Source organism: Toxotes jaculatrix, chromosome 22 (genome assembly GCF_017976425.1).
Source record: "Toxotes jaculatrix isolate fToxJac2 chromosome 22, fToxJac2.pri, whole genome shotgun sequence".
Classification (NCBI taxonomy): Eukaryota; Metazoa; Chordata; class Actinopteri; family Toxotidae; genus Toxotes; species Toxotes jaculatrix.
Window position 1 is genome coordinate 8,684,252 of NC_054415.1, and position 27,693 is coordinate 8,711,944.

Sequence of the window (27,693 nt, forward strand, 5' to 3'; positions counted from 1 at the left end):
ATTGGCAGCACAAACCCAACAAAACGCATCCCTGACCCCCTACACACAGTGTCACTGTCTCAAGAATTCATTCATAATGAGCTGAAAGACCCCAAAGTGCTCATCATCTCTCCAACCGCAGAGCATGAGAAAAAAAAAAATCCCACAAAATAATAACACTCTGAAATCCTCCATTATTCCAGCTGAGGCATCTGCTTCTGTAATGAAACCAACAAACAAACATGCATAATTCAACCAGGCAGTCGGTTCTGCATTGAGTGAGCAAAAAAAAAAAGTCCAATAATTATTGCCGTGGAAAAATGATGAAGCACCACACTTAAACCTAAACGGCCTTAGTTAGACTCATTTGTAAGGAGCAATTCAAGAGGTAAAACGCTTAGTTGTGAAGCGTGTGTGTGTGTGTGTGTGTGTGTGTGTGTGTGTGTACAGCGACAGTTTCTTTTGCAGATGGGAAAGTGCTAGTGTCATTTTTTATTTATTTATTTATTTTGGGCAGTAAACAGAGTCTGGCTTAAAATTAGGGCGCAAACAGTGGATAAGAGTTATGATAATGTTCCAACAGGGAATAAATGTGGAGGCAGGCCACACACAGAGGAACAGTATGATATAGCAGCAAAATAGGCACAGACACTGAGGGCATCAAAAATTGTCAATTAAAGACAAAGAGCGTGAGGGAGATGAATTATGCATCGGTGCGACCAGAGGGCAGGAGGAAACCAATCTGGAGGGGAGGAGATGCCAGACTGATACAAGCTCCGCTTATCTCTACAGTGACCTTCTCTACCTCTCCCACTCCTCCGCGAAAACCAACAGTCCAACTGAGGACCAGAATAAGAGAGTGAAAGAAAAGGCACAAGATGATTGCTAAAAAAAAAAAAATGAGCGTGTGAACTGGAGATAGCGAGGAGGAGAGATAAAAATAGAAAGCGAGGGACTGATGCGTGAATAAAAAATACAGTATACTAAAAAAAAGAGATAAAAATAAATGCGTGAGTGAGAGAGATTACTGTAACGAAAGTCAGGAAGACGAGGCTTTTAAGGATAGAAGCAGAGGAGGACGAGTGCAGATGAGGGGAGGGGGAGTAAAAAGATGGAGTGCAGGGAAAAGCAACTTGACTTTGACTGTAGAGGTGAGAGAAGATGATGAAGTTGATTGCTATCTTTCTTCAGCTTATGTGAAAGTATCTGTCTCCGCTTTGACCCAGGGAAACACACATACCACAAGCAGCAGGTGCAGCTCTAACATATTTAAATCCTCTTTTTTTTTGTCTGTCAGCTTATTACTTTGAGTGATGGGACACATGAACATGCTATTTTATACCAAAGGTGCACCCCTTCGGTATATTTCACATGAGAGATTTCTGTACTTTAGTTAGATAACAGCGATGTCACATACTTCCCTGCACCAATCAGGATGTAGCAGTCCACCACAAAACAGACAAACAAAGTTAGCAAGTAGCAGGTGAAAATAACAACACATTTAGCAACTTAAAACAGAGCTAAAGAGAGAGTAAATATTGGACTTCACATTCATCATCATGCTTATGCTGCTCTGTATTGGCTGGGTTTATAAACAGGTGACAGATTGCTAACAAGTTCACCATATCAGTTTACAAGATACACAATAATAATATATCAGCGATGTGTTCACAGCTTGTTTATGCTGCTCCCAAGAGGCCAAGAAATCTGTTATTGCTGGTTTAATGTTACATGAATGTTAAGTGTTTTTTTGAGACTTAAAACAAACCCACACTTATAAATATTTAAATCAACATTTCCATAGCTTCTATCTGACAGAGTTAACCCCATAATGATCTAATTTGAATGCTGCTTTGCCTCATTTTGTTGTGTTTTTGTTTCTATTTTTGAGGCCGGGGTGGTTGTTAAATACTTTATGCTCACAGAAATTATGAAACAGTTTTGCCAGAGGCTGGTTTGTCAAATCTGAACTGCAGATGACCCAGACAGAACTTACTAACACCCTTATAATTTCATGAACCACCCATGTTGGAGTCTCAGACGAGGAATACCCAGAGAGGGGCAGCTGTTACTGGAATAAGAAGAGAGACGATCCAGTCAGCTTCGGTCTGGATGACAGAAAACTCCTCACCTCCAAACTGCAACATGACCTCTGTGGCATCAGTCTGTCAGTGAGCGATCTGATCAACCAAACCGACAAACAGTGACTCAGCAACCTAATCACTTGGCCACAGCGTCCATCTCCAGTCAAATCAATTGGGACACAGAGCCAGCTTGCCAGCCTAACTACACAACCCACTCGACCTGCGAGACGGTCAATGACTCAGACAGACAGACAGACAGACAGTCAGTCAGATTTACATCCAGTCAATCACTCTGTCAACAAAGCAGACAGTCAATCAGCCTGTCACCCTGTCTGAAAACTAGCCAGTCATTCAGCCCTCCACAAATCAGTCACCCAGTCAAATGATAGGCAAATAGTCAGCAAACCACTCAGCTGTTCAGTCAGCCCGTCAGATTTGTCACAACAGAAGCCTTCTGAGCGACACAGTAAGAAAGCAATTTTTGCCCACACCAAACACGTCAACACACTGCTCCGAAAAAAAAATAGATTGAATTTGTCAAAGTGTTTGAATGGAAAGAGGGAGGAAGAACGAATAACCATCCACATGAAAGACTCAAATCACCGTTTCCATTTGACATGAAACAGACAAAAAAAAAGAACGGGAGTCAAGGCACACACCAGCACGTCAGAATTGGGCAAACAAGTAACTGAAGATGCATACACACACAAATGAACACAGAACATGTACACAGGAGCCAAAGGCTTTCAAACACTGATGCACACTAACAAAATGACGCCTACACAAGGCCACACATGCTGACATTACACAAAAGTATGCACACTCGTGCACACGTCAGCATAAAGAACAAGATGTGATGGGTGAACAAAAGCCATTCAGAGGCGAAGGGGCCGTCATGTTCACAACAGAGAGACTATATGCTTCATACAAAATGTTTTATATACTCTTTTGTGGAGATGGAGAAACGGAGGAGACTTTGCCTCGTGAGACTCTCAGACAAAAGTGTTTATTTTCAACCATATCCAAACATATCCTTCCACCTCTGTGGTTGCTTCATCTTTCCACATTTTTCACACACTGCCTGCCAACATATGTCTGCTACACACGTCTGTCTTTTACGTCGTTTGTTGCCTTTTCAGTCATAAAATGTTGTCTTTTTTTCTGAGGTACGAGTCAATATCCTAAAGCAAAAACAGCTACAGATAGACTAACAGCAGGCGCTTGGAAATAAGCTCTTCTTTGTTTAAACCAGTGATGCCGGGTGGGGCGCTTGTGACCCCGGCATCGCATCGCTGAGACGGAGACAATGAGACAAACCAAAAAGCTAAGACGAGGAAATATGACGAAGCGTATGTAGCGCTTGTCTTCACTGTGACTACGGTGAAAGACGAGCGAAGACCGCTGTGTTTATGTTTTCTTCTTCCTACGGGGGGGGCGTAACAGAAAATAATTAGCACTATAATAACAAATAATAAATAACAAGCACTGGTTTAAACCAAAATCCTGATTTTGTTGTTGATGTTTTTTTTCCCCCGCTGTTCCCCCACCTGCCCAGCAGCTGTCGCTAGTAAGCTTTCCTGGCTCAGCCCTCACATGACCAGTCCCCTTTTCACACAGGTTTTCACAGTTTCCGCATTATCTCCCATGTCGAGAGAAGCCTCAGGCCAAGCTCCTGCCTTGCTGGCTTGTTTGTGTTACTTTCCGGCCGTTTCTTTTGTTCAGTCCCTTTCAGTGTCCCCATTTAAACTCCATTCTGCACGCCCCATTTGGTTCGATTAGTTGCTTTGACTGATCTCCTGTTGCCAAATATCTGCATGCCGAACGACCAAGCTAAGATTGTTTTACTTCACACGGGTGCCACTGAGACTGGTGCACTGCTGGAGCCATCAGAGATTTTCCCGTTGCACTGCGTTTACCTGGTAAGAACCTTGTTTGCTAAGTATGCATGACATTTACGTGAGACACTGCGGTGGAAGGACTGAGGTGACATTGTGGCTTGTCAGCTGATTTGTATTAGTTGTGTAGTTTTTGGCACTTTTGAATACTTCTTAGGTGGAGTGAGGTTACTCACTGTTTAGTCTGGCATTGTGTTCATGTTGGCTGTTTTTGTGCTGGGCTGTGGGTTAGTTTACTATAACCAGTCAGTAATCAAATCCATCCCATGGACGTATTTTTCAGTTGACACTGAAGCTGTGTTAGAAATTGATAGAACCAGTTAATGAAATTATATTTCATGTTGACTGAAGAGATATGTTGATTTAAGAATAATCGAACTGTCTGGTCTTTGACACTTTTGAATACTGTCTTGAAAATTTCACTAACGAACCAAGGAGCATATAGAGGGTAAAGCAGCTGGAGATGTTTACTGTGTGACTGGTGATTATATACACTTATCTTCAATACCTTGTACTGTATGTGCTTCAGTGCTGCAGTTTGCTAACCCTCTGGCTTGCCATACCAAACTTGACTATTTTCAACAGTGATGTTGGCTGACCCCAAGCTGTACATTGTATGTTTCAAACCTATCACAAGCCCTCATGCTGATATTAAACAAAACAAGGTTTGGCAAAACAAACTATTTGCTCCTATTGGTTTTTATATCTGCAGTGTCTGAGCCTATAAAAAGAATGTTAGGAGAAATAAACTTTGTTTTATTTATCGCATTCATCATCTTTTCATTAAGATTTTGGTCACATTCCAAAAAAAATTCAGTAGGTCTGATATAGGGTGTTGTAAGTTGTTGTAACTATCTTGAAAAGCCGTTTTAGTTGACTTTGTAATGTATAATTTTTTGGCCGAAAAACAGAATTCACTTGATATAAACTTTCCATGGAGTTACATAAACTGGAAAGACAAAAAAGAGTAAGGACACTTTTCAATCGTGGAACACCCTTCTTTCAATTTATGGATCAGGATTTGGGTTTGAATTGATGTCGGCTTGCTTGCAGCCTTGTAACGTGGACATTAAACATTTTTTTGATGTTTCCACACATGCCTGATAATGCCTCGGAAAATACTTCTAACTAGCTAAGCTTTTGCCCGTCTGACTCTCTCCTCTCTTTTCTGCTTCAATTGTTTTTCTCTCACTCTTACTTTGTTGTTCTGTATTGTTATCAGTGCTTCCCTCTCTCCCCTTTTTGTTTCATCTTTCATCCAGTATCTATGGGCTTTCTCCAGCTTCTCTCATTATCTCCCTCTATCTCTCTCGATCTATCGCCTTTCTGCTTTGGCTGCAGTCCTGTTTGGCCTTGTCTCGCTCGCTTCCTCTCTCAGATCACTGATCTCTCTGTGCTGAAGCCCGAGGAAATCAGCATCTGGTGAAGCTGCTTCCTTGCAGAGCTTGACATTGATTAGAAAAAGACGTCAGATTACTCCAACCAAAACACAAGTAATTTCTGGTCGAACTGGGTCCACAGCTGGTCTGTGTGGGACCTTAAACTGTTTAGAGTATTTCAAAACAGTTTTTTGTGCTATATTTTGAGAGCTGGGGTCTTAATTTAAATTAGTGTGCGTGTGTGGTAGTATTGTGCCAGAAGTTTAGTAACAGTGACTGTTCATAGGACTAGTGGTGAACTGGTGAGCTAAGCTCAGTCACAATATCTCTCTGAGCTTCTCTCTATTTTCTCTATACTGTTCAGTCTACAAGTCATTGAAGTGAGAAAATTAAACTCTCAGAGCTAACAAGCTTGCAAACAGTCAGTGAGCAAAATCATAAGCTAACCGAACAATAAGTTCACACATTTTAGTCAAAAGAAACCAAATCATTGCTCTTTTGTGGAATAGTTTTCACTCTGTCAGAGAAGGTTCAGCTGTTTTCAGCTCTCCAGCTCACCATCCCCTCAAAGGTCAGGGCTGCCAAGACATCTCGCTGTGATCAGAGGTGTGAATTCATATGTCAAAGTTCACCAAAGTTGAACTCTGGCAAAACATTTGCATGGATTTGTTTTGTTTGCTCAAGTGAATCCTCTTATCAAGAAATTCACCATTTCAAATCCAGGTGAGAGTAAAATAATAATCATGAAGACAGAGTTGATGAGGCTAAAGTGAAGAGACTGGGAGGAAGAAAGGTGCAAATACAGAGACAAAAAGAAAGATGGATGAATGAAAAAGTAAGAGGTGCTAAGGAGCTAAAGAAACAAAATGTCCCAAAAAAACAGCATCAAGCTCTGCTGCTGTTCAAATATTTAGTAAGACAAGACACCGGGCACTTTGTCATGTTGTTAATACCCTCTTCAACTAGTTAGCACACACACACAATAGTCTGAATAAGTGAGTGTGCGTCAGCTGTGGGTAGCCTTCTCTCCTCTGTGAAACATCTGGTACTGCATTGCAGAGGCTGTTGGAAGGCAGAAGGAAAAAAGAACAATTTTTTGTCCTTCCAACCGAGAGAAAGTTATTTTTCTTGATTTAAAGTGTTGAATCTGTGGTTGAAAGGTGGGGGAGCTTTGACAGACAGAGGATGCTGGGGTCAGGTTCAGAGGCCAGGGAATATGAAAACTATATGAAAAAAAGACAGAGGGGAAAGAGATATGAGATGAGGAGCAGTGTGAGGTGGACAGGAAAAAACTGAGAGTAGGACTCGGGGAGTGAAAGGACGAGAAAGTAAAGGGAAGTCAGAAACGTAGCACTTTCTTTATTTGAAAATGTGAACATATATGTTTAAAATTGAGGTCAGGTTTTCAGGTCTGAACATGAAAAGAGCATCTTGAAAAAGGAAGAGATACAGGGAATAAGAAGGACAAGAGGAGGAAAGATGGGAGGATGAAAAGCTTTCATGGCCACAAAATGTTAATGTACATTTCATACATGGCAGAGGTCAGGTTTGAGGGTCAGGAGATGAAAATACTTAAAAGAGAGAGGGTAGAAAGGAGGCGGAGGAGGGAAGAGGTGATAGCTTTTTAGCTTTGACAGAGCAAACGTCTGAAATGGCTCAAAGGTCAGATCTAGGTGTCAAGCAAAAGAAAGGACCTCGTGGAAGCTGCAATCAAAGGGAGAGAAATGGGTGAGAGGTTTCATGAAGTCTGACCAAAGAGAAACAGGTCAAGATTCTTCTTTAATAAAAGTGAAGAAGAGGGAGTGGAAAGTACATTTAGCATTTATCTTCATCTGGCTGCAGTTAATTGAAAGATAGCAATACGCTAGATAGCATTTTTTTAGAGCTGTTGTAAGCGGAACGTTTTGTCCATCCATCGATATCTGGAGATTATGCTCACATGACAGCATCAGAAATAAAAGTAAATCCCACAGGCAAAGACAAAGATCTCTACTAGCCGTATGAATTATGGGAGGAAAGAGTGTGAGTGTGAGAAATGAATGAAAAAGATGAGGTGAAAGGGAGACAACACAAGATAAGTGGACGTGCAAATGAGAAAATGAGAGTCAGAAACAACAAATAGAACACAGGTGACGATAAAGACATGAAAGAGGAGGGGAATTAGAGTGAGAAATAAAACAATAGGGACAAGACATTGAGAAAATGTGAGAGCGGCTCGTAACAGCTGGTACTGGTTATGAAATGGTTTTGTAAAAGGTCAGATTCGTGGTAGGGCATTTGGGGATAGGCGGGTAGCACAAGTTCAGGTCTTTTCTGCCTTTAGGTGCTTGAGAGGTGTTTGTCATCCAACATATAAGCCTGTCTGCCACAGAGACCATGGAGCAATGTCAGTGAATTGAGCACATGGCTTTTATCACACATTACCATTTGTCATTCTTTACATGGCCTCCACAAAAGATGTGAGGAGGAAAATGTTGCCAGCGGTGTTGGCAACTGACTCAAATCCTCCTGAGAGCATGGCTGCATGGGAGTTTGATGTATGCAAATTGGGTCTAAGTAGTCATCACACTCAGTGCTCATCCTTCCTCTCGCTTAGCTCTGCCTCTTACCTGAAAAAGGAGGAGTCATTATTGAAATGACACACAGTAGTCTTTGTGTATGGCATTTGCGTCCATTCTGATAATGGCTCATCAAGAATATATCATGAGTGTTGATGCTAATATCATTGACTGAATTAAACACATTCACATTGTGGTTGTGTGTGTGTGTGTGTGTGTACAGCAGCTGCATGATAATTAAGCACAAGTGATCATCATGTTGAGTGCAGCCTCTCTTTCATCCAGTTTACCTGTCTGTTTTTCTGCTGTTAGGCTTGTTAGCGGGATCTTATTTACACTGTATGCAAATTTTAACCTGTAAAACTTCCAGATGGTCATCTTGTTTTGTTTTCATAGTTCTCTTCACCTGATTGCACTTACAAAAGTAAAGTAATTCCTGGGTAATATTTCCATGAAACTGTATTTGCAGGGTTTACCGAACACATACATAGTACAGGTGGTGTGTCATAGGCAGGTGGTGTGTTCAGAGCGGTTGGATCTCAGTTTGTCTTTGGTGGATCCAGACCTGCACTTAGAGCTGTCCACTTTTGATCGGATCACACAAGATGCGCCTTAATGCCAGGTCTGAGCAGGGCCATAACTGCAGACAGTCTATGACTTGTGTGTCACACACTGTAAAATTCAATGCTAGCTGTATCATCAGCTCCATGAGATGGCATGAGTGGTGTTAGGTTCAGTGAGATTGGCTGTATCATCCCCATTCCCGACGTGGTTGTGTGGCTGCCAAAGGCTATTTAGTTCTAAGTGGCAATTATGTGGTGTTAAACGGATGTGCCATTTTCCACACATCAGTGTGAGTGTCAGACAGCACATGTTTCCATCACAGTGATTTTCAGCATAACATTCGAAAACAAAAGTTTTAACTTGCTGCAAAGTGATCCAGCTTCTCTTTCTGTACGTCTTTCCTGGTTATGGCTGGTACACATTAAAGGCTATTTAGGCCACTTTACATTAGACTTGTTGATCTGATACAGCTGGAGGACATATCCCGATCATGAGGCGAGTGATGGGCAACATATTGCCCAGTGGTAATTACTGCTTATGGGTTATTAGTTTCCCTTGTGATGAGGCTGCAGTCGGACCACACAGCTGCCAGCTGCGTGCCATCTGAACGCTAAAAAGCGTCTCATTGTGGTTTTATGACTATTTCAAAGTTTTGTTGTCAAAGTAAAGTTGCAAAACAATCACAACTGACTGTGCTTGGCTAAAAAGTAGTCCACTAGAATGTTAATTAGTGAGCTTAGGTGGATCTGTTTACCTCACCTTCTAATATGACTCAATGTTAAATTACAATGCATTTTTAGATTAAAGGTGTTGACATCATGTGTCATGAGGGACATGTTAGTTATGTGATATAAAGTGATTACCTCAAACAGAAAGCTATCTGGTAAATATGTTGTTATTCAGTGTGTTTTCAGTAATGAAGTCTTCTAATTTGTCTGGAGAATATGTTTGTGTGTGTGTGTGTGGGTGTGGGTGTGTGTGCGTGCGTGCGTCTGTGTGTGCTCGTGCGCACATGCCTGTGAGACAGGGATGAACAGAAGATGTTGCCCTATCACGATGCAGTCTCGTGACCATATGACATTTGGAACAGGAAAGATTGTTAGTGGCTGCAGGACATGCACACACACACACACACACACACACACACACACACACACAGGCTTAGGCCCACTTGTCTGGATCAAATGTTGGAGACCATATTTGAACGTGCACAGTGTTTATAGTGTAAATTATTATACTTTTTTCCTGAAACTATGGAATAAGCCTTTAAATATAATCCCCAAAGTCCTAAACTCTTCAATTAATTGAAACCTAATTCTCAACTCCTGAGCTGGAAACATTTCAATGTCCTTGAAAATGATGGGACATGCTTTACTAAGTCTAAGTAGAGTAAAGCACCTTCTGTGATTTACCCTCCCTAAAGTCCCTACTAAGACTGTTCATTTTTGATTTTCAACTATTATGGAATAAAGTTGCAAATGAAAATGTGCGAAGCAGATTTTAATAATCCTGTTTCTCTCAGTTTCCATCTTAGCCTTAGTCCTCAGACCTCTCTCCTCTCTCAGAAAAAAAAAAAAAAATCATTTAAAGAGAAAGCGGAGGAGTCAAGCGCCCATTAAGTGGCAGACACAATCAGAGTGTCTGTCTCAGCCTTGATATCTGAGCTGGTTTCAATCCCGTGTCTTAATAAGGGAAGGAGAGAAATTCAGAACACTCCCACATAAAATAAATCAATTGAAACTTGTTGTTATCAGGCTGCATCCATCCCTCAAGTGTTTCTGTGTGTGCATATATACTTATACATGGCCATAGCTCTGTATCTCTGCACTGTGTGTCAGGTGACATCTTCTCTGTCTGTTGATTTCACAGTACACTGAATGTGTGTGCAGACAATTTTGACATGTAACAGACATGTCCAAAATTGTCAACACATACATGTGAATCTGTGTGGTGGGGGTGTGTTTTTTGTTTTGCATTGTCACCTTCATAATATGGAAAAGGGGGCTATGGAAGAAACGAGAATAAGACAGAGAGGATATTACAAAGGTAGAATATGCCCACAAGAGGAAAACTAACTAGACTGATGTACCGTAGTTCTATTCAAGAGATAACACTCATTCTCTGGTGTGCAGAAAGCGCATAAAACAAAATGCAATAACGGAAGAATGGATGATGGGATGGGGAAAGAAAAATGGCCGATTGAATTGACTGTTAAACTCAGGGAGTGATTAACTTCTTATCTGTGTTTACGATTGTGAGGAGGAAAAATAAGAAGAGGGCACTTTGGTTTTGATTTAATTCAGAACATACAGGAGGCAATTCTGTTCACGTGGAAAGGAGAAAACAAAAGCTTCAAAGTATAAGTTCAGAGGCAGAGCAGGGTGGGAGGGTGCAATATGTGAGTGGAGAAGGTGGTGAGGCAGAAAAGGCTAAATAATTGATTGATCCTGAGTCCTCTTTGTGTGTCTCTTGAGACTCCAAAGATGACTTAAATTATAAAGTATAAAACCTACTCATGGTATATTTCTTTCTTTCTAAACCATATTGTTGGCCATAAATGCAAATCTTTCCTACTCTTTGAGTCTCCACCACAGCATGTATGCCTATCTTTGTGTAGCACAGCAGGTGGGTAAAGGTTCTGTACTGTTAATGTGAAAAATGTGCGTATCTGTGTGAGTGCTTTTGCGTGTGGTCCAGTGGGTAAAATAACCACTGGTTTCTTTTTCAACCTCAGCCGGGGTTGTCAGGTCCTTTTTGTTGGATCAATAATTTCAGCACATTACTGTGCTCATACAGTAACTGACCAGTGAGGGAATGAGTCACTCTCTTTGCTATGGCTGTGTGTGTGTGTGTGTCTCCACTGTACCTTGCAGGAGACTCTTGTACAAATTCACCTTTTTTTTCCCTAAAATGAGCAGCAGAAAAATGTTTCTTGACTCTTTGATCAATCAATGTCAGTGTGTATTTTTGCCAGATTTTGCTGTGAACTGCAGGAGAAAGGTTAGTCAAAGAGCTGAAATATTCCAGATGACTCTGGGAGAGGTACAAGGCAGAATATATTTTTCTCATTTTATTTTACATTATCCAGTGTTTTTCTTGACATCAGTGTCCGTCTTACTTTTTTTGGCCATCTCACCTTTATACCCATCGTCACAGATTGGCAGAATGAAACGCATACACGTGCTTATCTCGCTGTATCTAGCTGTGTTGGTCAAATTATTTGAGAATATATGCTTACTTCACCTTTGTTACTCAGGCCAGCTCTATCAAGGGTGCAGCTCACGCACTCACCAGCTCTAAACAAAACTACGTGACTCCTGAATGTACGAGTATCTGTGGCTAATGTTAGAAGGCCAGTGAAGAACACGCATGTGAATAAGACAACCTCGGTATTAGTAGGAGTCACATGTCTCCTCTTTTTGGTAGAGGCTAACTGGTCTTTTTAGGAAACATATTGGTGTGGATGGTATGTTAATATTTTGTCTTTCATCTTTCAAAAAAAAAAAAAAAAAGATGAAAGGAACAGTTAAATTAAACAAAACTGGGACATTAAGTCCAATTGGGCTTGTTTTTGAAGAGTTGAATTATCCCAGTCGAACAGATGTAGCCCTTGTTTGGCTGTTTTTGTTGCAACTTCATATTCATACCCTCTCTTTGTGCATTTGCCAGGTAGAGTGCTTGCTAATGCATTAGCCAGTAGGTTGGTGTTACAGAACAGAGGTTGAAACTCGGAGTGCAGCATTTCCCATGAATACTGGGTGTCACAGGACAGGTTGAAAATAAAAATACATAACTTGACTGTAAGCAGTGAGATAATTAACAATTTAAACATTTATTTGCACAAGATTCATAAGCATGTTTCTGTGCATGTTATGTGCTTTGTTACATGTATGATTGCAGGGTCCACTAGCGACTGCTTTTGATGGACATACTCATCCTCACAGACAACCTGTTCTGTCCCCTGATAAATCCTTCATGCTGTCAGTGCCTCAGGCAGCTGGGAATGACAAGGACAGATAAATGATGGAAGGACGAAGATTAGAGGGAGAGAATGAGAAACAGGAAATGAGACAACAGGAATGGAGTTGGAGTTTGGAGATGGGGTTGAGTGAGAGCGAGATGGAACAGGAGATGTGGATGCAGGCACCATTAGAAGAGAGGTGACAGCGAGATGGAGAGGTAGAATGAAAGGCTCAACAAGACGGAGTGGAATGACAGAAGTCTGCCGATGTATTGGAGGAAGATAGGAAGAGAAAAACTGGATCATACTGGATGCAGATAAAAAGAAAACGTTATTTTCTTCTGTCTCACACCATTAATCTGTCCCATCACCAGGAAAGATAGCAGTATCTAATGTCAATGATCTCACCTGAAGTTGATGTAAATTAAAGTTGTGAGTGTGCCCTTGAACCCCAGGATCAGTTTGACATTTTAAATGATCATGCTGGTGTAAAAACAAAACAAAACAAAGGCACTGCACTACTGTATGTGACCATGATACCTTTAAAAAAAAAAGATTATAAAGATGCTTCCCATAAACTAAATCCTTCAAAACTAGAGACTGACTGAAACTGCCTTATACTTAAGGACACGGTGCTTTCAAAGATGTCCTTTACTGTAGCTCCCAGGAAGATACAGAATGTTAATTTATGCATACCCTAGGCTCACAATGTATATAAACCTATTTAGCCAATCTAAAGGGATTATTCAAATGACTGGGAGGAGACGGGATAAGAGTTGGTTTAGTGCCACTCAACAGGGAGGGCTTTCCTATATTTCCTGCTCCTGGTGTACAGCTCTGCACCGCCGCTGCAGTCTGCTGTTTTTGCTTGTTGCAACCAACAGATGGTGCTGTGGTACTTCAGTTGCCTTTCATGTCACCGACACTTAAAAATCAGTGGATGTGAGTGGCGAACGGGAGCTTCATCAGATGATCGAATTTACAGACAAAAGCTCACTTTTTTGTGTTTACGCAACTGAGACATTGGATTACATAAATCAGACATCCCCTGTCTGCATTCTTTCTGCCATGTCAAGATGGGAGCACTGTGTATTTGTGTGTGTTTGTGTGTGTGTGTGTGTGTGGGGGAGAGGGAGAGGGTTTATGTGCTACGCTTTAAAAAGTGCAGTTTGGATTTCTCCTCTTTCACTCACTCTCACTCCCTGTGTCAGTGTGTCTCTCTTGCTTCTCTTCTTATTTTACTCGCTCTGTATTCAAGATAAAACATGTTTGATATTTTGGCTGCATACCCCGACTCTCGCTCTTTCTCCCTCTCTCTCTCTCTCTCTCTCTCTCTCCATATTTCCCACTTTCTATCATATCCATTTTCAGCCTGTCTTCTTCTCTTTTACTCTCTCTGTCTCTCGCTGTCTCCATTTCCCTCTGCAATTTTTGCTCTTTCTTATTTTTTTCTGCCCACTCCTGTTTTCGGGGAATAATCACTACTTCTCAGGAATGTCTGCTGTTGACTGTATTCCAGTGCTCGCATCTTCTTTCTCTGCTGAAGCGATGCCTAACACTGTGGTATGCATATAAATACATGCTTGCATATGATTCAAATACATACAGAGGGTCTGTATCTGATGTTCCTTTTCATTTATAGAAAATAATTTAAAAAGTAATATGACTCTTCAGCTCTCATTATACAACACATTTCAAAAGAGACACGTGCTGAATAGCTATGTTGCTGTCTTTGGTGTGTGTGTGGGTGTGTGTGTGGGTGTCCTTCAAGGAAAAGTCAATTCACTCCTCATGCCAAGCCATTGATAATAGACTCTAAACATCACAAAGTCATGGGAAAATGAATGACTTATATAAAAGAATAAAGTGCTACCCACTCATGGGTACCAGTCACACATCTTCCACTGAATTTATTCTTCCTGGATTGTAGACTCAAAGAGATTCTGCATTCTGATTCGCTGTCAGCTGTGAGGAGAACTTTGTGTAGAGGCAACTTATTACAGAAAAGACACTACTGTACAATAATACTTGTCCTGGTTTAGACAGATAGAGACTTTTACTACCCTGTTAATAAAAATGTCCACCAAGAAAAAGTCACAAAACTGCATGAAACACTTTTGATATAAAAAGACCCTTCAACTCATCCTCCCACAAATTCTCAATGCCGACACACACACCAACATGAAAGTATTTGTCATGCATATAATTTGTTTTGGCAGCCCACAGAGAAAGACACTGAGGAATCTTATTCTGTCACTTTGCAGGTGTCACAGGTGCTCCATGATAAAGGCTCTCTGCTGTAGGGCTGATATGCACTCACACACATACACACACACACTTTCCTGCATGCAGACTCTGAAACTCAAAGGAAACCATTGGAAGTATAGGAACACTGTTTAAGGGCACGGTGCTGAAAAGGTAACTAGCCTAAGTTAGCAGAGTAGCAGTAACAGGACCAGATTAGACCAGATCACTCTAATGGAATTCATGATTTGGTGTGGTTAAGCTATAGTGGGGTCCAAAAGTCAGGGCAGTGTTGGTGAACATAGGGGAGTACTAATGCTGCTTTGTATCCTCTGGATGTGTAAATAAACGACTGTTTTTAAACACATCAGCTTAAACTTTGACAATACTGTATGTTATTGTTGTGTTTACAGCTTGTTTCTGCTGCCCCAAAGAGGCCAAAAGATTTAACTAACTTAGTTTGTTTAGATGCTACTTGGTATTTTAACATGACTGTATTTGCATACAGAATTGAAGGCGATGTGACGCTGATTTTCAGTTTAGTAGTTTCAGGGCCATTTCACTGCATTTTTCCTGGAATACACCCACCTACACTTATTCAACTTTTGTTGTCTCTGTGCTGCACAGTCGGTAAATGCCAGACCACACATGCCTCATTATCTTCATGAATGTAAATGTCTCACACCCACAAAGCTCCACTCCTTCCCTCTTGCCCCTTCTGCAATGTCTCTTCCTCCAAATTTCTTCCCAGCTCCACCATATGTATTGTTAAGTTGCTTGGCTTTTGCTTACACATCCATACCTTGTTTTCACATCTTCACTTCCATCCTCTTGTTGCCTCTGTCTTCCTCGATTCCTTCGCTTTTTTCTCTCATCATCTCTCACTGCCACTCCCTTTTTCTCTTCAGCACAAAGAAGAGAAAATGGAGGGAACTGTTTAGCTCAGATTGGAATATCCAGCAAATTAATTTAATCAAATTCCACTAGTGTTAAAGCAATGATTCATGACATATTCCTGAAGGAAATGTCTGCAGTTCTACAACTTGTGAGTGTGATCTAAATGACAGATGTGTAAATAAGAATAAATGAGCATCCAAAATGAACATTTTCCATTTTTATGTGAAATCTGGGTGGAACAGTTACCCTAAATAAATCTTACACAAGCAATGTATTCACATATAGCGTGCTACTAACAAATTCAAATCACACATACATTAACCAGTCATGTCTCACATATGAACACATAAACGCACACATATGCATATGCATAAGACAGAAACACAAGTGGAGAACCAAGAGATGCATGAATGGGAATATGCTACAGGGAAAGGAATAACTTTGCCTTCCTGAATATCCTTCGTGTAATTATGCGGGAAGGCACGATGCAGTGCAACATGGATTGTGATGTGTGGAACAAAACAGTCTTTATGAAACTGAGCACTGGAGCTCCATGAACATGATGACATGAGATCCAAACCCTCAGGGGAATACATGTGTCCTTGATCGCTGTACACAGAAGGCAAGCTGTAGATGAACAGCCGGATGTTGAGTGTGTGTGTGTGCCTGTGTATGGCAGAGATGTGAGTATCTAAGTGTGTCTTTACAGTAGTTTTTATGAGCATATATGAGTTTTCGCTGCTGTGAATGTGTGTGTCCCTGCATGATGAAAAGACTTGAAGAAACCACAGAACATGCGGTTTGAGTACGAAGATGTTTGCTTCCTGTGTGTGTCTGTTTTGTATTTTATGTTGGTTTGTAGAGAGAAGGGGGCAATTGATGGTGATGGATGAGCGTTGCATCTATAACTCACTTTGGGTTACTTTTCCCGCAAGACAAAAAGAATCACAATATGAAAAACTTGTTTGCTTAGCCAATCCCTTGTTGAATGAGTGAGTCAGCTCGTGTCTGGTTGCCTCCAGCAAGCAAAGTATCACTAAGATACAACACCATCGTCCTCATCTTCATTTGTTTCATAATGACACGCCTCATTTCTACTGTTGAACTATTAGCAGAAAGCACAGCAGTGACACAATACAAGACCATAGAATTCACATTATTGCAACGAATGAAAATTAACTCAATTCTGACGCGTCTGCAGCACAATCAACAGATCTAAATGCTTGCTCCGAGGCAGAATGTAAATTATGCACAAATCTGGCTTCACACTGTTAATAATAGATTTAACCCCTAAGTTCCCTTGTGCTCAATAAAATCGAGATGTGACTAAGGATCACTGCTCAGTAATGTAGGGCAAAAAAAAAGCTGTCCTACGACAAAGTTTTGATTTTTTTTTTCTTTCTAATGTCCCACTGTTACCAGACCAGCACATGTTTAAATACAAACATTATTCAGATTTTAAATTACAGTGATTTTATGTTACTGCCAAGCAGAATAAAAGGACCAAACGGGTCAGCGTTTACCAGATGGTGATGTTGTTGGATTGGAAGTCATGGAGCATTTTTTTGACTGACAGAGCAGTTTGCATCTGTGAAGCACGCAGAAGCACAATTTTGACTCCTGTATTTTCACAATAAAAGGAATGGAAAATCACTATTTTACATACCCCCACTTTGTCAAGTCGTACAGTGCAGTAAATCATATTTTCATATTCTACGCCTGTCTGCATTAATCTTCCCAGCCCAGTCAGGAGCTTGAAAATCCATTCTGCTTCTATAGTGAAGAGACTGTGTGATAATCCAGGTAGGCACAGCATGAATACCTATTGTGTGTATTATAGTACACAACTACCAAACAATGGCTGTTTTGTGTGGCTGGGAAAGGTCAGAATAAATAATCACTGTCCTTATATTAGTTGTGCTTACACTAAATATTGGCAGCTACAAAAGCCAACAACTGCAAATGAGACCTGAGCTGAGTAGAAAATCTGTAGCCTTGTGTGGAGACTTCGCCCCAGTACTGTGTAAAAACACACCTTGCTGAAGGCCACCATGACCAAAGATCCAACAACTCTCCAACACAATACCTTCCACTATCCCTCTCCCGCTCCTGCAAGTGCACAGCTGAACCAGATGATCTGGTCATCAGGACTTCTCACCTCTTTTGAGATCGTGTTTATTGTGGATTTGCCCTGAAATTCTGTTTGTTGTTTGTGTGTTTTCAAGGCTGGTGAAATTTTGAAGATGTGGACCGACGCTTTTTGACACCTGCTTGTTCGCTTCAAGGGACACTGGTGAGTTTCATTTTAATTTATTCTCGCTGCTGCTCGCTGGTTTGTTGTTATGATTGTTCAGCATGTGTTTTATTGGTTGGTAGAAGATGATTTTATTTGTGTGAGAGCAATGTTGGCTAACTAGTGCTGTGTAATGGCTATCTACTGCTTGTGATGCCCATTCTGAAAGCCCATCAAAGTCCTGGCATGTGTAATTAATATTGGTTGTATTGGTTATGGTAGGCAGCTGTTGTTCTGGAAAGCAGCTGTTGCCACATTTATGCTCCGGGGCCAGTACTATGGTTCTGCATCAGGGCTACAGTAGTTGCTACTAGTTGCTTAAGCATGATGGAGAGGCTAATACACTGTAGCAGGAGAAAAGACCTTGAATGTGTTGCACTAGATGCATTTTTGGATTGACTGACTGGTTTACCCTGTGTTTGTGTTGCATGTGTACTCTTCAAACTGCTTCAGGCGGAGAGAGCGAGAGAGCGAGTTTTGAGTCAAAATGGTTTTTTTGCCTGAGAGAGCTCTTTGATATCAAAACATGGCTTCATGCTGATTTGACTTCTTGCTTATCATCCCATATGCAACATGTTGTCATGAATCCAGAAATAGTGATTATTGGACAGAAAACCTGGCTGAATCTTACAGATTCTGTGATGTTACATGGCAGAACCATCTACACAGTGTTGGATTACAGTGCTGCTTGCTTGGTAGTCCACAGCGTCTTTGTTCTTTCCTTAGCCTAAATACTCCTGACAGTGATCCCTCCCTCATTGCTAGCCACAGTGACACTCACTCAACATTTTTTGTTTGCCCTGCTGGACAACGTAAACACAAATGTTGCCAATCGGTCATTTCGTGATGGCTCTGACTTAATTGCCATTGTTAGTGGTGGTGTTGCCTGGTCAAAGAATCCACAGCAGCAGCAACATTTTAGTGCCTGAATGAAAACCTACTTCAGCCAAACCTCCACTAATTCTCTTGCCAACCATAATGTCAGAGCTAGGCTGCCACAGCAGGCAACAGAGACACAGAGGCGCAGTCGAGTATTTTGGATGTGACTCACGTGCCAACAGTATGATTGCATGGAAATAACACTGATAATTGGTGCAGTGTTCCTTATGTTGTTTACCTAGTTAAGTGCAGTAAGTGAGTAGTAGTTAAGTAGTTAAGTAGTTAAGTGCATACCATTCATTGAGGCTGAGGCTGTACTTCAGCAGCACGGGTTTGAATCCGGCTTGGGTCCTTTGTTGCATGTCATCCTCTTCTTTTCCACTTCTTTTTCTGCCACTCTCCACTGTTGCTGTCAAAAAAATAAAACAAAGGCAGAAAAATGTAAAAAAAAAAAAAAATCTTAAACAAATAAACAAAGGAGCAACATGGTGAGCAATGGGAGCAACACTCGCTAATTGCTTCACAACAGTAGCAAGAGCCTCAGTGGGAACTTTCCCTAAGCATCAGTCTAATGTTAATTGCAAATAAAAGAGGCGCACTGTGGATAGAGCTACAGTATGTGTACTATAGTTCTAATGCAGTTCAGTTAATTGTTTTTTTTTCCTGTACCTTCTGTATTTAAGTTCACTCTTTTTCCAAGAACTCTGCAGAACTGTAATATTTTCCTAGTTGTACCGATTGAACATTTTACATTACATTGCACCTGTGAATAAGCTTTTTTCCCCCCTCTCTCTCTTTTGATACTTCATCTTCATAAACACACACATACAGTGTATGGGACACACTCAAGAGTCATTTGTCATGATTAAGAGATGGCTCCTGACTGACCATTAAAACTCCTTCATCTGCTGCTACAAGGTGTAAACTGATGAAGTCAGATAGAGAAACTCATGACAACTCTGGACCTTACCATTCAGATTATACTGCTTTTATTATATTGTGGCAGTGAATAAAGGTGTTTCATGGTCAGTTAATAGCTTTCTGTTTCCACATCCAAACTATTTCTCATGTAGGCAGTAAAATATGCAACCTCATAGCTGTATTCTGAGCCCTCTGATGAAGGCAGATCGTTATTTTTATTTTAAAACTCCCCTTCTAAATAGATGAATAGACACACAGATGGTGGACATAAGACTTGTAGTCACTCAAAATCAGTAATTTTGATAAAATAAATTACTGTATTATTAAAGTACTGTATTTCAGCTGAAAAAGTAGATTTAGACTAGTCTTAGACTGAGAGGCCACTGATTTGACTTTCACATTATTACCCTGATATGCCCCACATTTAACAACAATATAAAAACTGTAGATTCTTTATTCCTCCAAATGACCCCTTTATTCAAACAAATGATCCCACCGCTGATAAAGACAAAAGAGGCATGCACGGAGTCTTTAAAGATGTAAGAGCCCCAGGCAAACAGTCCCACACATCTCGTGGGGTAATTGGACTGTCAAAGTGCAAGTGAGGCTCCTTATGACCCATAATGGCCGTGCTTACCAATACTTTGACCTTGTGCACCAGCGATGATGAAAGAGGGTAATTTCTATGGTGTGGGAGGCCACTGTGATGCATGGCATCATTTTTAGCCCGCTCTGAGATGCACTTGGGACTTTCTGTGTATCGCTAAAGGTCAATTCAGAAAGGTCACATGCTGACGGAATACACAAATATCCCTAAATATCGCTTATGGGATCACTTTTATTACAACGGGCATGAAAAAAGAAACACATATGCATTTTCAAACATATAAAAATATGAAATATATATAATCTGTTGTGGATCTAGTGATTTAAGTTATTTGACTTGATAATGTGAAACTTATCTCCTCTGAGCTCAAAGCTAAGCTAAATTTCATCGCCATTTCCCTGAGGCTAGTTGTGACGTAACATGTTTTCCCACTTCACACCACCTGCTCTCAGCAAAGAAACTTTCTGGACATGCATCCGATTTTGAAGACGCTAGCACGATTACAGGCGTATCTGAGATAACTCATTTTATTTCTCCATAATTCACCATAGAGACAGAATGTGTGCGTAATCTGCGGCATAATTAAAGGATATTAGCAGGATTCCCCTGGGAGAGAGATGGAGAGATGGCGGTAGAGATAGAAAGAGGGGAAATAAGGGTGAGAGAGAAGATGAAAGGGAGGACCAAGGTAAAAGAGGTTGATAAGGGAGTGAAGGACTCAGTGCAGGCATGAGTAGAGATGTAAATGATGGAGAAACTTTGGTAAAAACTGGTAAACAAACACTGCTATTTGTGTTTCCTTCTGTTTTATTGTGGAGCCCAATTCCTTGGGCTAAATCTCAGCGTCTTTTACTGTGGATGAATGTATGTATAAATGTACAAATGCGCATGTGGCACAGTGTCTTTTTGTGCGGTGCATATGTGTAACGTGTAAGCAAGTGTGTGCGAGATGCTCTTGGCTACTGACTCTCAATCTGTGAATAGGAGTGGGATGAGAGCAGCTCTATTTTGGGAGGTCTGGAGACATGTCCGTCTGTCAGTGTGAGGAGATAAACCATTGTATAACACAGAGGGAGAGAGAGAAGCTCAGGATGCCATAACGCTTTTAAAAGTATACATTTCATATTTCTGGTGTTTAGCTATGCTGATGAAATTTGAAAGTCGGAAACAGAAATAGGAAGTAATAAATAGAGAGCACTAAACAGAAGCAGCAGAAGTATCGAGCCTTGCCCATTTTAGTTTTGTCATATCAGTATCTTTCTACACACTGACAGACAGGTAAGAAGAAATTGCAGCAATGAAAGGCCAAAGATATGTGTGAGGTAATTTCGGAACTGTGTTTTTCTTACTATTATGTTGTTAAACGTGCATATAGTTTGTCCACGTACAAGTTTTTCCTTTTAGCAGTCTGTTTATGTCCATCAAAATGATAGCGTGTTACACAACTCTTGGCTTCCCTGCCTCCATCAGGGTGGTGTTTCTGGATTTTTCAATAAAAAGCATCAAATTCTGCTCTCTTTCAACCAGAGGTAGAACAATATATTAGCTGAATATTATGAATATCATCCAGTATACTGGATGAGAAGGGTTTCTCCTAATGAATTCAAATACAAAAAAGAGAGTTAGAAGAGAGGAGGAGAGAACTGGGACAAAGCACAGTAAAAACATGAATACACAAATACTCATAATCAAAATTTCACTGCTTCGCAGTTTAAAACCCTCTGAATAAAGCTCCACGGAGCTACATAAAGTGGCTCCTTTGCATTTCTTCACATGTAACAATAGAAGCAAAGCAAACAGTAAAGTAAGAATATAACAAAAGTTTGTGAAACAAGGTGAGTGGGAGGGAGAGGGGGCTGGAGGAACATGACTGAAGAGGATGTAGAGAGGAAGAAAGACCCCAAACGTAGAGTTCCTCTGCAGTACTTGGGTATGATTTTATTACACCTGCTGTCTCTCTCTCTCTCTCTCTCTCTCTCTCTCACACACACACACACACACACACACACATACACATACAATATACACACACATACTGTCACATCTAAGCCTGCATTGTTGGAATCCGGTAAGACAGAATAAATTACCCTGTCTCACCGCATTTCATGCATGACTGCGTATGCACACACACGCATTCACATGTACTCATACACACACTACCAGCAACTGTACAAGCACAATAAATACAACCACTATATGAAAATGTGATAGGCACACAGTATACACACACAATGAGACATACACACATACAGAAAATAAGAACCAAGTGCTCAGAGTGAATCTGGGTTCAGCACAGGTGGAGCTGCGTGACGAGGAAGAGACTGAATAGTTGGTTTTCATTCGGATAAAGAGAGAAAAAAACCAACGCCTCCACTGCACCTAGCCAAGGCTACTTTCACCGTCCATCACTTATTAACAACACGCAAAGTTATGTAGTCATTTATTATTCTCTTTCCTCGACAAATATGCTCTTTCAAATTGTACCTTTGTACCGATTTCAAGGATGTAGTATTGAAAAATCTTTGGCTTTAGTTAAGCGGCCCCAGAGAGAAGAAAGCACATGATTTCTGCAGAGGGAGCATGCTCAGTGGCCTTTAGAAAAGAGTTTTAGAATTACATGAAGACACTCAGGAACTCAGGAAGAGTCACTTCTTTCCGTGTAATCAACAGTCAAGACATGAGCCATTAGGTTACAAGGTAAACAGGAACAAACTACTTGCCATTCTTTATTAATTTAATGGAAAGAATCATTTACATGTTTCAGAGAGATGGCAGATGTTAGGTGTAGCGGAAAGTTTCCCAACATGCACTGGGGCAACAGGTTCATGGACATTAGTCTCCGTTTATGTATGTTTCTGTATATAGTTACTGTGTAAGTATGGATTGTTGATGATGATTGTTGGAGGAGCTATAAAAAGTGTTGAGCTTCAGCATTCTTCTAGAGACAAATAATCTTTATTCTTTTAATTCAAGTAGTGGTTTAGTACATTAGCTATAACAGTATGGTGAAACAATTTCCCAGAACTCAAGCTGCTGTCTTTAAGCTGCATATTTTGTTCACCAAAAATTCCAAAACCAAAAAATATGAAACTGACAGTGATATAAAACATAGAAAAACAAATTGGCTGAAACCAAATGAAAGCTGTATCACAAATGGATATTGTTTGTTTATAATAATACTTTCCATTTTTATAGTGGTGCTCAACCCTTCAAATAGTCCTCTCAAACTATATTGCACATCAGGGCACACACATTAGATGATTAGAAAGGCAACAGGCAGCTCTGCTCAGCTTTATGCCTCTTGGCTGTTCTTAAATCACAGTAAACCACTGTGCGCACTGGCTAATTGTTTAAATACCATATAGGAGGAGTGCTTAGAGAGAAATCGTCTGTGGATGTTAAAGGAAAGAGGAGTAGAGTACTGAAATGGAGGTGGTGTAATCTAGATGGGCACAGTCCATCCCAGATTTTTAGTTGAATACAGCTCCTGATGATTTGTGAGGCCGAAGCCTACACAAGGCCAAAATGCTGATAGCTGTGTACTCACTCTCCGTTGCTGTCAGGGACCTCAGCAGTTATTGTGCCAAGTGTTCTGACCTTGGAGGACTTGAGAGAGGAAAAAAAAGATGATGAATTTTTTTTTTTCCCACACATACAGCTTTTATGTGAGGGTGTAGGTTTGGAGCTGCTCCACAAGTTGAAACTTATGACTACCCCACAGTGAGGGTTACAGGTAGAATATGAGAATCTATGAGTATCTGAAAATTTCATGATGAACACCAACATGAAACTCTCTAAACTTAAAACTAGTCCTGCCTGCAGTGTCCAGTCTTTTCGGTGAATGTGGTAGCATTCTGAGACCTCGCTATGAGAAATCCCAACGGAAGGAGAGGCGTCACATGGTTCAGGGAGAAAGTTCGAGCAGGGGTGGAGGATCTATGTGTCTGCAGGATGGTGGGGATGTGGCAGCAGAGCCATCGATCACAAGATTACTTAGTCAGAGCTCTGGAAGGGAGCCAAGCTGCCTCAGATCAAGTTCCTGATCCACTTGGTTTATGATGTACTCCCCGGTCTATCCAGCCTTTTCCTTTGGGGTCTGGCTGAAACTCCGGCTGTGCCAGAGGAGGGGATCCCTGCAGCATATCCTCAGTTCTTATATGAAAGACACTGGGTCAGAGGTGCTGCCAGTGGTGTCATAAACAGATGCAGAGGGCAAAAGCAGATGGCAGCGACAAAGACAATCGGCTTTGAAATGCTGCAGCAGTGCTTAAGATCATCAAGTGGGCTTCTTGCCACTGCTTGGAGGACTGGGAGGGTAAGATCGACCTCGGGAGGCAGCTCAGACACCATAGCAGAGACCACACTCAAAACAGTAAGGCAAGAAAAATGAACAAATCACTGGTTTAAGCAATAACTAATAAATTAGTTGCAGCCCTATAATAAGGCAAGACTTGAGTGGCCACGGAGTACATTTTTTACTATATTTTGTATGCATTCACTGCTAAACTCCATTAGTTCTGGCTGAGTTTTTCTGTGCGAGTGTAACAACAATATCTTGGCAGTCAGCTTGCTGGCACTCCTCTGCTCGCAGCAGCAGTAGTGGGTCTCAATCGGCTAATAATGACAAAGAGACTCGGTGGATACAATGCAGCAGTAACAACAAGTGAGCATTTCAGCGACACATTTTCTTCAGGAGGTCCAACACAATGCTTCTGCCACTCATAAATTATTCCCATGCAGTATACAGCTTATGGCTGCATGGCTGCCAAATTGTGTTTTCATTGCAAGAGGGAGAGAAGAGACTTACTGAGGAGGGAAAGGTTGAGAAAACAAGATGGAAGCTAGAAACCAACTCACAAATACTTGTCAGCCAATGTCACTTGATTGGGATGTATCATTCTTTCTCTCTTTCTTTCGTGTGTGTGTGTGTGTGTGTGTGTCTATAGGTGGATGCTGACAGTTAGTCGTCTGCTACCATCTATTCTCATTATCTTCTTGTCTGCCTGTGCCAAGCTGATTCTGTCTCTCTGTCTTCTGCTACACCCTCTCTTGATACAGGTCCTGAGTGCGCTCATTGTTGCATTTCTCTCTTGTCAGAAAGTGAGATGTAGCAGAAAGAGAAAGAGAGGAGGAAGAAGAGAGAGGGAAGAAAAGACTTTCACTCCAGTTGCTCTCTGTCATTGACAGCAGCTTAGAGGAGGACAGTGAAACCGAATCTCGACAACATTTCAGTCTCATTTCAGCTGAGACAGAAGACGGACGGGGGGAGAGAGAGACTGAGAAAGAGGAAAGGGGGGAGAGAAAGACAGGGGGACAGGCATGCCCTCATACATTTTGATGACATAGGCTGCTACCCCGTCGATCCCTGTGCCGTGACATTGCAGAGACGTGCCGTGATGACACACATACACATACATGCACGCTGTGGATCTTGTTGCTGCCTACCTGACAACTCGTCATGGCTCTGCCTATCAGTGCTGACGAGGACATCCATCCTCTGTCCTGGAGAGACCACACACACACACACACACACAGCAGATACACCAACTTAGACACACCACATAGATGTGAAAACACACATTCACATGCCAAAGTATGGTACATCCAACAACAACAAACACTCGGCCTGTCATCTCCTACAAACACACACCTGGCTGTAAATGTTGAGCTTTCATCACTAGCCAAAAAAACCTTGGAGCATCACAGCAAGCCAGAGGTGGCTTTCAAAAGCTGAGTCCACTGAACTCAATAGACAGACAGCCTTTGTTATCCATCTCTGGGGACTGAGCTGCACACAATGGGACCAGAAGTCAGTGAAGTGAGTGTAAGCTAGGTGAACAAAAAAAAAAAAAAAAAGAAGAAAATCTATTTGTCTGAAGTGGTCTTTTATACAGTGTGACCACTGACGCGGCACAAGGTTCCAGTGTGTATCAGACTGAAGCTGCTGGATCTACCACTACAACCAGTTAGTTTTTAAATTGAAATACCTGTTTATTCTCTCCTGGTTAAAATTATAAAGGAAATATTTTTTAATAACCTAATTATTTGTAATGTAATGCACAGAGAATACAGCTGCTGGTTGATTTGAAATAACTGTTTCTAATTACACATGTGACCCTGCTGCTTTGTCTTTGTAATACTTAACAAGCTTAGATGAACTCTTGGGATTCTGAGGGAAAGTGGAGAAAGCATATACGCATATAGTTCCATGGAAGAGTGTGTCATTGCAAGAGAAAACCTTTGTTATGTTGCTGTTGTGCATTCATGTTACTGTAAGTGTATAAACAGAGAGAGTGGGGAAATAAATGTATTCAACATGTCAGCTTTTTTTTTTATTACACACTCTTTTAATGCAGCAATTCATATGGAATTTCACACAGGTAAAGAAATTATAACCTTACATTCCATGAATAAATTTACGTTTAATAAACTCGGATGACACAGGAAAAGAAACATTGAGCAATGATTTTTTTTTTTTTTTTTTTTAAATCAAGAAAAATCAAAATCTTATGTGAACTGCATTGGAACTGTATTTCAAATAAATAAATAAATAAAATAAAATAAAATACAATAAAAATGTTGACATGTTAAATACTTGTTACCCCGATATATCTCCTGGATATAGACATGATGAGGAATCATTTAGTATCTGTTTTGGGGAGATAGTGTTGAATTGATCAGCTCTTTGCCTGATTTGAGCTGTTTTTGATTGTATTTTTGCTCATGCGTGGGGAACAAGGGAGAAATAGCACTTGTGAGCTAGTGTTGGTTGTGTATAAGTGTCTTTTATATTGCGCGTGTGTGTGTGTGTTCTGTGGGTCATATGTTCACCCTGACCTACTCTCATCTCGATGAGGCTTGTTTATGCTTCATCTGCTGTGTTAAGTTTGCAGTTGAACTCTGGTCATGCCTTCAGAAAGCATTATATCAGACACACAAACACAATGCAAGGACAAAAATGAATTGTTGAGGACACATACACAACCACTTCACCCATACACGCCCACGTATATCTATAAGAAAAACAGAATCATGACTGACAGGCAGGGAATAGAGTGTGAGTGTCAGAGAGGAAGACAGTGACGGATTCAGGATTTAATGCTGCTGACTTGGAGACTGGTTGTCCAGAGATGCTGATTGACTGAGTGAAGACAGAGATAATGAGATAACATGAGCTAATGAACAGGAAGAAGAACCGGGGGTGAGGGGGCGCAGGAGCAAGAGACAGAAATGCAAGGGGACAGATTCATATGCAATGTGAGTGTATTATGTAAACTGCCATGATCAGATGAAACATGCATCGAATTATAATGACACAGGCACTTTCACTTGTTACACTACGTTGAACCATGAAATGCTCCACATGTTACGCAAATGACAAACATGTAGCCAGAATACAAAGACGTTTAACATGAATTCATTGCAGTCTGTA

At 40.9% G+C, this 27,693-nt stretch overlaps 1 long non-coding RNA gene across 1 annotated transcript in view; it reads left to right on the forward strand.

Moving 5' to 3' along the window:
* Positions 1-3,708: 3,708 nt before the first annotated feature.
* LOC121176212 overlaps positions 3,709-27,693 on the forward strand; it is a 111,590-nt gene continuing 87,605 nt past the window's right edge. Inside the window, exons 1-2 of the long non-coding RNA XR_005892922.1 lie at positions 3,709-3,982; positions 17,787-17,854. This is a non-coding gene — a long non-coding RNA (uncharacterized LOC121176212). The remainder of the gene's footprint in view (positions 3,983-17,786; positions 17,855-27,693) is intronic.